Consider the following 12,629-nt stretch of genomic DNA (forward strand, 5'->3'; position numbering starts at 1 on the left):
GGTGCGGCACTAGTGGTGATTGTAGCATTGTGGGCCAAGTTTTCCCCCATGGCCGTGAGTGGAGGTGGAGCCAAATTCATGACCTGCTTGCGGGTCTCCTCATTTTGTACAGTAGAGCACACCGAATTGAAGGAGGGAAGCACGGGACTTGATAAAATTTGTTTCCTGGTATCTTCAAACTCAGGCTTAAGACTTGCCAATAACTGAAAAATTTTGTCTTGCTCTTCTCTTTTGATATAATCAGCAATATTTTGGGTGGCAGGTCGATATTGGCGGAGTTCATCCCATTGTTTTTTCACGTGACCCAGATGTTCAGTAAATGATTGATTCGCACCTTGCTTGGAATAAGCCAAACCTTGCTGCAATTCAAAAATTCGAGAAGAATTATTAGCTTGGCCATACATCTCATCGAGAGATTCCCACAGAGCTTGAGCAGTATCAAAATAGGCAAAGATCTCATATATTTGAGATTCCATAGAATTGAAAAGCCATGTCATGACATTGTGATCATTGGCTTGCCATTCCTCAAAAGAGGGATCAGATTCTTGAGGAATTTTTGTTCGACCAGTGATGTGACCCAATCGAGATCGTCCACCAAGGGCAATCATGACGGCTCGGGACCACGGCAGAAAGTTCCTCCCATTCAGCAACAAGGATGTGAGTCGCTGACTGTGTGCCTTCTGCACAACGGTCTTTGATGACTCCGCAATAGCTTGCTCTTTATCACCCATGACTCAAAGCAAATAAAAAACAACAACCAATGGGAAATTGCAGCAATCCGTGTTGAAGCAGTGTGCAACAATAACACGAGCAAGCCACCAGAAAATCAGTAGGATGTAACCTGCTCTGATACCATGTTGAATTTTAGACAATCACAGAAGAAATAACACACAAGAATTAACGAGGTTCAGCAATAAGCTTACGTCCTCGGACAAATCTCTCACGGTGTTTCTCTCCTTTTTGTCGTGAGTTTTACTTTGCCATTATTCTTTCTTTTATACAGAATTAGGTTGCTACAACAAAGGTAACAAGCAACCTGAAATAGGAAAACACTCCTAAATAGGTAGTAAGATAAAAAAATACAATATTGACAATATCTCTTTTCCTAGAATAGGAGATCTAATCCCGCAACAGTGGATATCGTAGAATTTGATTTTTGATGGCTGAATTTTTTCGAGGCGATCCAAAGTTGTTACCTAGACAATTTTTGGAAGAGAGGAAGACCATCGTGTTACTTCAAAAGTTAGTTCTACAAAATGATGTTTCTTGCAATTGCAAATTATGTTTGACCCGTTTGGATCCCCATCTAGCAAAAGAATGCACGTGCTTGCGTGCTCGAAAAAAAAGAATGAAAAAAGCTCTAAATATTGGCAAAAATTAAATACCCATGAAATTCAAATCATTTTTGGAAAACTATTCATATGGTTGTAAGACGAGAAAGATTCAAATTCAACTTTAAAAATTTATGTTTGTTATGTAAGATGTTTATGTGATGGAGAAAGATTCCAAAATACCCAAATCTTTGTTCCACGATAATACATACTAAGAAAAATCAACTTAGCCATACCTAATAGTGCTTATTATATCGATTTGTTCAAGTTTGAACATATGAGAAAGCAAAATGAGCTTTTCTTTCTTGAAATTAAAGAATATTTCAACAATTACTTACATTACTAACATAATCGAACAAACGAAAAATATTTTCGCTGGCTACAAAATTATTTAGACACAAATTATTATCAATGATGAAAATATTTTCATCAATCGATTATTTCAAACTATACAGGGTGATCTTTTTTAAAAAAATATTTTTCAATTCATTCGTATTGTGCGAAAAAGTCACAATGGGCGTAAAAGCCTCGAGAAAAAACTTCAGCCCATCAAGCCCAACAAAAAACCCTTCTGCTCTGCTGTCCTGTAAACATCTCCCTCCGTCCGTCCATGGCTTAAACCCCAGCCATCTCCTCCCCCCCTCTCTCACTAGTCACTGCGCGACACCTCTCCGTCGGAGGAACGTCCATTGCAGTCCTCAAGGTTCTCTCTCTCTCTCTCTCTCTCTCTCTCTCTTTATCTGCAGTTAGGTATGCTACTGGTTTCGCTCTCTTGTTGCATTGCTGGTCTCTGTTTTTTGTGTGGGTGCTGTGCGTGCTTTCTTTTGTGTTTGCGGTGAAATGGGAAGAAGGAGAAACGCACATGTCGAAGGCTTCCGGGCGGCTTGATCCAAGCCTGCGGAGCTCAAAAGCTGTGCCACACGAAAGTCATCCATCTTCCTATGCAACCAATCCTCTTGTGTTCTTTGGATTCAGGGGGGATTTCGAAGAGGTCGATGTACATTTCCGTTTACAAATCTCGGTGCTGTCGCTTGTGTCTTGTGTTTTTGCTGCAAATGGGTATTTGTAGTGATGATTTGTTTGTCTCTGGATGCTGGGAGTGACAAATGCTGAAGTGGGATTACGATGTCTGGTGTGCTCATTTCAATTAGTACATCGTCATTGGTCCCTGCAGGCTGTATGTGTGTTTCTTTGATGAAATTCGTATATTCTGAAGAACCGTCTATGGGATCTCTTCGATCTTGAAGAGAAGGAAGAGATCTTTGGAATATGGATTCGGAATGTGGCCCTCCGATAAAGAATCAAACCCTAGTTCATATTCCTGCTGTTCTATATTTTCTTGAAAAGAGGCGCTCAACTTACACAGGAAAGCTATGATATTTTAAAGAAATACTAAGAAAAGAGAAGAGGGTGTGGGTGATTTATATGTAGCTTTGTATGAGTGTTAAGTTTTCTTCTACTATACTTTCCCCCGCGCCCTCGGCTAGAGGAAAAGATTGAATTTCAAAGTCGATCTGCAGCTTCTCTTTGTTATGGTTTGTGCTCAAATGAAATCTCAGAAATGCCGGTAACTTGCTTTGGCTGCATTTCGGCACTGATGCAACTCTTGAACTCGGAATTTTGATTTGGAAAATTTGGTGAAGAGTGCTATCTCATGTGCATTGTGCTGGTTGAATTTACAGAATTTGTTGTGATGATCTGAGGAAGGCTGTGGGTTTGCCTTGTAACTCTTGTTTGGTCTCAAAGCTTAAGATGCTGACTCTAGTTTACTTGCACAGAGGTTGCAGCTAGTAAGCTGCGGCTAGCTTGAAGAGCATGTCGAATCCAAAGGTTTTCTTCGACATATTGATCGGTAAGATGAAAGTGGGCAGGTTGTGATGGAGCTGTTTGCAGACGTCACTCCCAAAACCGCTGAAAATTTCCGTGCTCTGTGCACCGGGGAGAAGGGGATTGGTAGATCTGGGAAACCACTGCATTACAAGGGATCGGCCTTTCACCGCATAATCCCCAGCTTCATGTGTCAAGGCGGGGATTTCACTAGGGGCAATGGAACTGGAGGGGAATCTATATATGGAACGAAATTTGCCGATGAGAACTTCAAAATGAAACACACCGGGCCAGGAGTGCCGTCGATGGCCAATGCAGGACCCGACACCAACGGTTCTCAGTTCTTTATATGCACCGCGAAGACCCTGTGGCTGGATGGGAAGCACGTCGTGTTCGGGAAGGTTGTAGACGGGTATAATGTGGTTAAGGAGATGGAGAGTGTGGGTTCTGATAGCGGAAGTACACGGGAAACAGTTGTAATCGAAGACTGCGGTCAGCTATCAGAGAAAACTGATGGCTAGCACTGTCTAGAAGGTGAATTTAAAATACTTGTCTAGACTACTTATCTCATTGTGGATGAGTCTCTCAAAAGTATTTATGATGCTGAACCTTATGTCGCTCGTACATAACTATGACGTTCTTATAATGATGTCCATGGGACTGATCGGTGCAAGTATTGTTCGTTAGGATAATTCAATTTAGATGGCGTGAAATGTTATAATTAGATCGTTGAGGTCTTTGTATATATCAGAATGATGCTTATGGCTAAATCGGTACTGAGTTTAATCTTCTAGCTGTTTTTGCTGGAAACAAGTAAAGAGAGAACTAGCATTGAGCGCTTTCAACTCACGTAGATTTGCAATGGTAACTACCAACCATCTCTCTTGCCCAAAAAGTTGGAAACAAAAGATTACCCAAAGAAAACAACAGGAACAAGAAGTTAGACTTGTGAACTGTTCATGTTATCAGACCAAGGCGGACCAACAACGCCGTGAGATTGCCTATGTAGTGAGAAGCCAAGTATCTTACGGAAAAGATAAGCAACACCTTGAGAATTGAGACGTTTATTATCAAAGAGTCGAACAACACAAAAGTTCCCCAAAGGTACGAGGACACAATGCTCATGGCCCCTGATTCGAGATATGATCATATATGTCTAGCATGGCAAACGGGCGCTCCTCAATTTATGATGCCGCGAGATGGTGGAGATGGTGGCGTATCCTGGCGATATGCGCGGTTGGCCTGCGGCGCCGGCGGCGGCAATATCCTAGGGCCTATGCTTCTGACTCTGAAGTCATCGTGTTGGAACACCTGCATTGCCAGTTCTCTTGACAGACGGGAGCGCATTGGGGTCTCGCCATTGAAGGTGGTCACGCAAGCTGCTCGGTCTGCAACCGCTGCGAATAGAAGCATCGCCACGAGCACAAGCGGCCGAGCCTCCATCGGTTTCTGGCCTATGCCCGTGAATGCTTTTAGAAGGGGGAGTTATGAACTGGAATGGCGATAGCACGCAGTTTTGAGATACGATACTTTATAGGGGTATGAAGTCCAAGTTCGCTTGAGCAAGTCAAAAGCGCGTTTAGAGCCGAACTTTCTGAGAAAAAGTGCAAGGACGATCCTTTTGCTCTCCACCATGCATTTGTAGTCAATGCATTTCCGTAGTCAACTCGCTAGCTGTACTTCGCCCCGACCTCGTGGACTTCACGAGGTCCTGAGCCATTTAACAATTGCCACGTGTGAGGTGTGAAAGAAAGAAGAATCTCACATAAATGGTTGGAGCAAAGCGAAGTAACCAATAATACTTACCACTGATTTCATGACTCGATAATTTAAACTTGAGTGAGGGCAAATCTTACTGTCGACGAACGACCTCTTGAATCTCCTCCTGTGAAGATTCAAACTACACATATTTGATCTGCAAATAACAACAGATACAACTTAACAAGATGCCCCCTTCGTGATCTTCTATTGTAGGCAATAGTTAGCTCAATGAGACCAATCGTGGCACATGATTTCGGGCAACAGCGCAATGGCGACCACTCTTCGGAGCACAGGCACAGTGTAAAGGGGTCGAGTTACGAAGGAAATAGGAAAGCCGACTCAAGGCGGTCCAAATGGAACGTGAAATAAAACGACCCGTTGTCGATTTCTTTATAGCCGGAATCGGCCAAGTGGCGGCTTTAGAAGCAGCGGCGTCGCATAGCGGTAGCGGCAAGTGTTTGATAATGCGGGCTAGAACGAGGATTTTCGGCCGGAAAAAGTAATCGTATAGTCTAGTAACTTTGTGCTTTTCGGAAATTGCTGTTCAGTGTTGAAGCAATGGATTTTGTGCTTGTTTTTATGCTTCGTTTTGATTCACCAGATTTCCATCCGGATCGAAACAGTGTAACTGCGAAAATTTCTCGTCGACGAACCCTATCGGAGAAGCGAATCAATCAATCGATATGCGTATCTTGATTTAGATGGAATCGTTGGTTCAATAACACACACAGCTCAAAACCAAAAGTACGATTATTCATACGAGCCATGAAATCACATAACACACAAGTTGGTGCCCAACCGAAACAGAAATCACTGCGCATCCATGGAATCACATATATGCTTGTGCACTAATACGGCGACTGCGGTGGCGGCGGAGGATGCGGTGGAGGCGGAGGTGGGGGCCGTGGTGGAGGAGGACTTTGATGGACGGGAACGTTGTGAAAGGGAGGAGGAGGCGGCGGCGATCTACGCCTCGCTTTCCTTAAGCTATGGTAATTCCCCCGGAATATATATTGAGCTCTTCCCGAATCATAAGGCTTCGGAGGTTCCCAGGCGGGTACATCCGCCGCCGGCGCCCGGCAAGCGACGCGCCCCGGGAACAAGCCTTGGATCAAGAAGAGAGCGAGCAGACAAATGCCGGTGAACTTCATTGGTGATAACCAGAGCTGAGAGAGTCGCAGCTTCCACCTTTATCAATGGAGGTGTGCTCCTTTTTATACTTGTAAAGCTGTACTCCAATCCCTCTCTCCTAAGTGCAATGTTAAAATAACACAAGTTGATCCGGTCTTCTCTATGTACATGTAAGAGAGAGGGACTGAGATTTGCTTGATGAGTAAGCTTTATGTTACAGTACTAATCTTCAATACAACTTGGCCTTTAGCGGCGGCGGTGGCACGGCTCTCGGGCCTATCCTTCGGCCCCCCGAAAGAAGTCGGCCCGGGTTTATTTTCAGGGCGGCGCTCATCCGATGCAAATTCGACCCGCCTCGACGCGTTTCGGTCTCTTGCCATCGGAGGTCGTAGGAGCACAAGCTGCTCGATCCACATCGGCAGCAAATGGAAGCATCCTCAGTGGAAATTGAGCACGCGGTTCCAGTGGAGATGCTATTTACACAGGAAAGTTATGCTCGGAAAAGCGACGATTTACGAACTTGGCTTGGGAAGCGACGAGGCAAAGCTCGGGCTACGCGTGTCGCGTCACTATATGAATCGAATTCGCGAAACAATTTTAATATCTTTAGCATTAATGGTCTGCATGTGCAGTCCAAGGTCAGCACATCGATTGGTACCAAGTGTTGAAAACGTAAAAGCCGAACTTCATGCAAAATACAAAGGATAGTCTTCTGTCAAAACCATGCATTTTCAGTCAACGGGTGTTTAAAGTCAACTTGCCTGCTTCAGTTGACCATGACTGGTTTCCAAGAAACCAACGTTTTTTTTTTCTTCATAAAACGACACCAACTTTTAGATGGTCTTCATATTTAACCCCCGTCAAGTTTTTACCGAGTACAAATGAAATGACACGTCGAATCTTTAATGGCATCATCGGAGGGGGCCCAGATTTTGATTACTGATTGGAAGTTGGTGCTTTTTCATTGAATAACAAAAAGTTTTAGCAAGAATTAGGGAATGATCTAAAGTCGGCACTTATTCACAAGACAAAAAAAGGTTTAGACTGTTGGGAAAAGAACAATATTTGCGAAAAGGCCCGGATAATTTTCCCACCACTATTTCTGTGACAATTAAATAGGATAAAATATTTGATGAAAGCGGTAAAGACGAATAGTAAATAACACCAGAATTTTAACGTGGAAACCCTCCAAGGTGAAGGGAAAAACCACGGGACCGTAGTCCACTTCAAACTTCCACTATGATAAATAATGGGATACAACTTCACCCTAAGGTGGATCTCTCACTGTCTTCAATTTGTGGATATGAACCTCTCACAAACTGGATAACTCTCTTGAAGATAACTCTCTTGGAAGAAGAAGATTGTTTCTTCCGCTATACTCTGATCTTCTTGCTTTTTTGTATATATCTCTCCATTGAGGAGGACTCCTATTTATAGGAGCAAATACAATCCCAATTGGAATTGTACGATATGAAAATCACGGTGATTTGTTTCCAGAACACTCATGATTTTCTGGATGTGGAAGATCATGTTGATTTATCTCCCGATCTCTCTTGATTTTCTTTCCCCCTCCCTTTGGCCTCTCCAATTGGGAGTGACCTACTCAACAAATCTCCCCCTCACGAACAATTCGGAGAGAGTGTCAAACCTGCAAATCGACAAGCTTGCATCTTCACTATAGATAGGGATTTTGTCATCATATCTGAGCTGTTGTTGTCAGTGCGTATTTTCTTTAACTGCAAGGCTTTTTCTTCCAACACATCACGTATCCAATGATATCCGATATCATTGTGTTTGGACCTGGAGTGGAAAGTTGCATTTTTGCTGAGGTGTATTGCGCTTTGACTATCCGAGTACAAGATATACTTCTCTTGGTTATGGCCCACTTCTTGTAGGAACTTCTTCATCCACAAGAGTTCTTTACATGCTTCCGTTATCGCAACATACTCTGCTTCGGCAGTAGATAGGGCAACACATTTTTGTAGTCGAGATTGCCATGAGACTGCTCCCCCTGCAAAAGTCATTAGGTACCCCGATGTAGACTTTCTTGAGTCCACATCCCCTGCCATGTCTGCATCCGAAAAACCTTCTAACACGGTTGTATCATTACCAAAGCATATACAGTTATTAGAAGTACCTCGAAGATACCTGAATACCCATTTGACTGCTGCCCAATGTTCCTTACCGGGATTGGATAAGAACCTACTTACCACACCAACTGCATAGGCGATATCAGGCCTCGTGCATACCATCGCGTACATTAGGCTGCCAACCGCCGATGCATAAGGAACCTTTTCCATTTCCTTCTTTTTTGTCTCACTTTTCAGGCACTGCTCCAAACTGAGCTTGAAGTGGTTTGCAAGTAGAGAACAAACTGCTTTGGATTTATTCATGTTAAATCTTTCAAGAACTTTATTAACATATCGTTCTTGAGATAACCAGAGTTTACGGTTCTGCCTGTCTCGGAAGATTTCCATCCCAAGAATTTGTTTTGCAGGTCCTAAATCCTTCATCGCAAAGGACTTGCTTAATTCCTTCTTTAAGTTGTTGATCTTGCTTTTATCCTGGCCAACAATTAGCATGTCATCAACGTAAAGCAAAAGAATTAGGAAATTACCATCGGTAAATTTCTTGACGAACACGTAGTGATCAGCGGTGGTTTTGTTGAACCTATTTTCTTCCATGAATGAATCGAACTTTCTATACCACTGTCTTGGTGCCTGCTTGAGCCCGTAAAGACTCTTCCTCAGTCTACACACAAGATTTTCTTTGCCTTTGATTTTGAAGCCTTCAGGCTGATCCATGTAGATCTCCTCGTTTAGATCTCCATGTAAAAATGCAGTCTTCACGTCAAGTTGCTCGACCTCCAAGTTCAAGCTTGCTGCCAAGCCAAGAACAACTCGGATAGAGGACATTTTAACCACAGGTGAAAATATCTCGTCGAAGTCGATATCTTTCTTCTAAGCGAATCCCTTCACAACCAACCTTGCTTTGTATCGTGGTTGTGAGTTACCTTCTTCGGTCTTTAGTCTGAACACCCACTTGTTTTTGAGAGCTTTTCTTCCTTGTGGCAATTTGACTAAATCATAAGTATGATTTTCGTCTAAGGATTTCATCTCCTCTTGCATAACTTTTAACCACTTCTCTTTGTGCTCGTGGAACGCAGCTTCTTGGTAGTTCTCTGGTTCTCCCCCGTCAGTGAGCATCATGTACTCGTTGGGAGAATATCTACGACTAGATTGTCGTTCACGGGTTGATCTCCTCAATTGAGGTTCTAACGGGACCTGTTCAATAATTGGTTCAAGTTCAGTTGAAGTAGTCATACCTTCAATGCTAGATTCAGCTTGCTCATTATTAGAATCGGTAGGAGGAGCGATTGGGCCAAGATCAACAGGGTATTCGTCTATTGTTTGAGATTTCTTGTGCTTCTCGAAGTCCTCGATTGTCTGATCTTCAAGAAATACCACGTCCCTACTTCTGACTATTTTCCGGCTAACGGGGTCCCAGAGTCTATAGCCGAATTCTTCATGAGCGTAGCCCAAAAAAATACATTGTTTTGATTTCCCGTCGAGCTTTAATCTCTCATCCCTGGGAATGTGAACAAATGCTCTACATCCGAAAACCTTCAAATGGCCGTAAGAAGCATCTTTACTGGTCCAGACACTTTGTGGTACGTCACCGTCAAGTGGTGCTGAAGGTGATAGGTTGATTAAGTCAACTGCCGTCCTCATTGCCTCACCCCAAAAGTGGTTTGGCAGCTTTGCGCTGGAGAGCATGCATCTGATTTTTCGCAGATGGTTCTGTTTATCCGCTCCGCGACACCGTTGTGTTGAGGTGTTTTTGGTACGGAACTTTCTAGTTTGATCCCGAAACTTTTGCAATAATCCTCGAAAGGTCCTCGGTATTCACCACCGTTTCCTCGGTATTCACCACCGTTGTCTGAACGCACACACTTCAATCGCCTTCCTATTTCTCTTTCAACCTTCATATGAAATTGCTTGAAGATTTCCTGCACTTGATCTTTAGTTTTCAAGGCAAATGCCCATACCTTTCTAGAGTGGTCATCAATAAATGTTACAAAATAAAGCGCACCTCCAAGTGTTCTAGTTTGCATTGTGCATACATCAGTATGTATTAAATCTAAAATTTCAGCTTTTCTGGATGGTGGGGAATTACGAAATGCTACTCTGTGTTGTTTTCCCATAATGCAGTCGACACAAGAATTTAACAGTGTACCTTTCATTCCCGGTAGGAGTTGCTTTCCAGTGAGAATCTTGAGTCCTTTCTCACTCATGTGTCCGAGTCTTTTATGCCATAACTCGGTGGTGACTCCTTTTCTTGTTACATTCACCTCTCCTCTACACAGCTTGGATTGTGTGATGTAGAGAGAGCAAGTTTTTTCTGCTTTGGCTACCACCAAATTACCTTTAGTAAGCTTCCATTTCCCATTACTAAAGAAATTGCTGTAGCCTTCGTCATCGAGCTTGCTGGTAGATATAAGATTGAGACGTATGTCCGGAACATGTCTTACATCTTTGAGTAAAAGCCTACATTCAACATTAGTCTCCAAATAAATATTACCCATACCAGTAATTTTGGACGTACCGTCGTTTCCCATCTTTACAAAGCCAAAGTTGCCAGTGGTGTAAGATGTAAAAAGATCTTGACGACCCGTGACATGGTAGGATGCGCCGGAGTCGACTACCCATGCCGAATCTTGCGATGCATGATTAATGGAATCATCACTTTGAATAATGATTACCTTGTCTGTAATATTTGCGGTGTCATTCGTATGGTTCTCGTCAGCTTTGTTGATGTTATGACTCTTTGATTTTTCTGCCTTTAGCTTTCTGCATTCTCGGATGAAGTGTCCCAATTTACCACAATGATGGCACTTCTTGTCCGTCTGAAGTTGGATTGGGACTTTCCTCGCTGCTGATTTCGGAAATTTCGGCTTTTGCTTCTCCCTCTCCGTTCTTGATTTTCTTGTCGGTTAATGACAAGGGCCTCGGATTCCAGGTTGACTCCCGCTCTCTTTTCGCCAGGATTCTTCATTCAACGTTCTATCTTTTACCATGTCCATGGTAAGCTTGCCGTCAGGAGCCGAGTTGCTGACTGACACAACAAGTGTGTCCCAGCTTTTCGGCAAAGAGCTAAGTAGCAGCAACGCCTGCAACTCATCATCTAATGTCATCTTCATAGAGTTGAGTTGGTCTACTATACCTTGAAACTCACTCATGTGTTCCGAGACACTGCTCCCATCTTCGTATTTCAAATTCACGAGCCGCCGCATGTGATTTGCTTTATTTTGCGCCGTTGTTCTTGCATACATTTTCTCTAATTTTTGCCAAAGAACACCAACATCATGTTCATTAGCAAAATTTTGAAAAATACTCTTGTCGATCCATTGCCGGATTTGAGCAGCACACTTTCGATTGAGCACCATCCATTCACTTTCGGACATGGTCGTTGGTTTGCCACCAGAGGACGATGCCGATTTGTCTTTCGCTACAGGATCTACCTCCTTGGACGTTGGTGTTGGTTCCTCCATTGGTATCACGATTGGCCTCCAAAGGTCTTTAATGTATAGCAGATCCTCCATCTTTGGTTTCCAGATCGCATAATTGAATGCGGTCAATTTTATCATGTTTCCAGAATTCTCCTCCATTTAATTTTGCACAAAAAAATAATATATAGAGCAACCTGGCTCTGATACCACTTATTGGGAAAAGAACAATATTTGCGAAAAGGCCCGGATAATTTTCCCACCACTATTTCTGTGACAATTAAATAGGATAAAATATTTGATGAAAGCGGTAAAGACGAATAGTAAATAACACCAGAATTTTAACATGGAAACCCTTCAAGGTGAAGGGAAAAATCACGGGACCGTAGTCCACTTCAAACTTCCACTATGATAAATAATGGGATACAACTTCACCCTAAGGTGGATCTCTCACTGTCTTCAATTTGTGGATATGAACCTCTCACAACTGGATAACTCTCTTGAAGATAACTCTCTTGGAAGAAAAAGATTGTTTCTTCCGCTATACTCTGATCTTCTTGCTTTTTTGTATATATCCCTCCATTGAGGAGGACTCCTATTTATAGGAGCAAATGCAATCCCAATTGGAATTGTACGATATGAAAATCACGGTGATTTGTTTTTAGAACACTCATGATTTTCTGGATGTGGAAGATCATGTTGATTTATCTCCCGATCTCTCTTGATTTTCTTTCCCCCTCCCTTTGGCCTCTCCAATTGGGAGTGACCTACTCAACATAGACTAGGATCGAGACCCAACTTAAAGTTGGTACTTTTAAGAGAACTTGGCCTGTATAATCAATATTTTGAAAATCGAAAAGTCATTTCAAAACATGGTTAACAAATGTCCCGAGAGGCACTTGCTGATAAACTCTAATCAGACTGAAATACATAAAACATGCAAGAGGGACTATGATTCCCTAAAGTGTAAGGTAGAGCCTTACAAACTAATCAGTCTAATCCCATTTGTTAATGCCATTGTTTTCTGCTTAACCAGTCAGTCAACTACAGGTTTGGTGAGGCTCAAAACCATG

At 42.8% G+C, this 12,629-nt stretch overlaps 1 pseudogene; it reads left to right on the forward strand.

Annotated features, from left to right (window-relative positions):
• The first annotated feature begins 3,146 nt into the window (after positions 1 to 3,146).
• Positions 3,147 to 3,831, forward strand: LOC115663024 (peptidyl-prolyl cis-trans isomerase CYP19-3-like; annotated as a pseudogene).
• Positions 3,832 to 12,629: the final 8,798 nt, after the last annotated feature.

The sequence above is a fragment of the Syzygium oleosum genome, unplaced genomic scaffold (assembly GCF_021117445.2).
Source record: "Syzygium oleosum isolate NSW1041296 unplaced genomic scaffold, Sole_v2.1 Sole_v2.03, whole genome shotgun sequence".
Lineage (NCBI taxonomy): Eukaryota > Viridiplantae > Streptophyta > Magnoliopsida > Myrtales > Myrtaceae > Syzygium > Syzygium oleosum.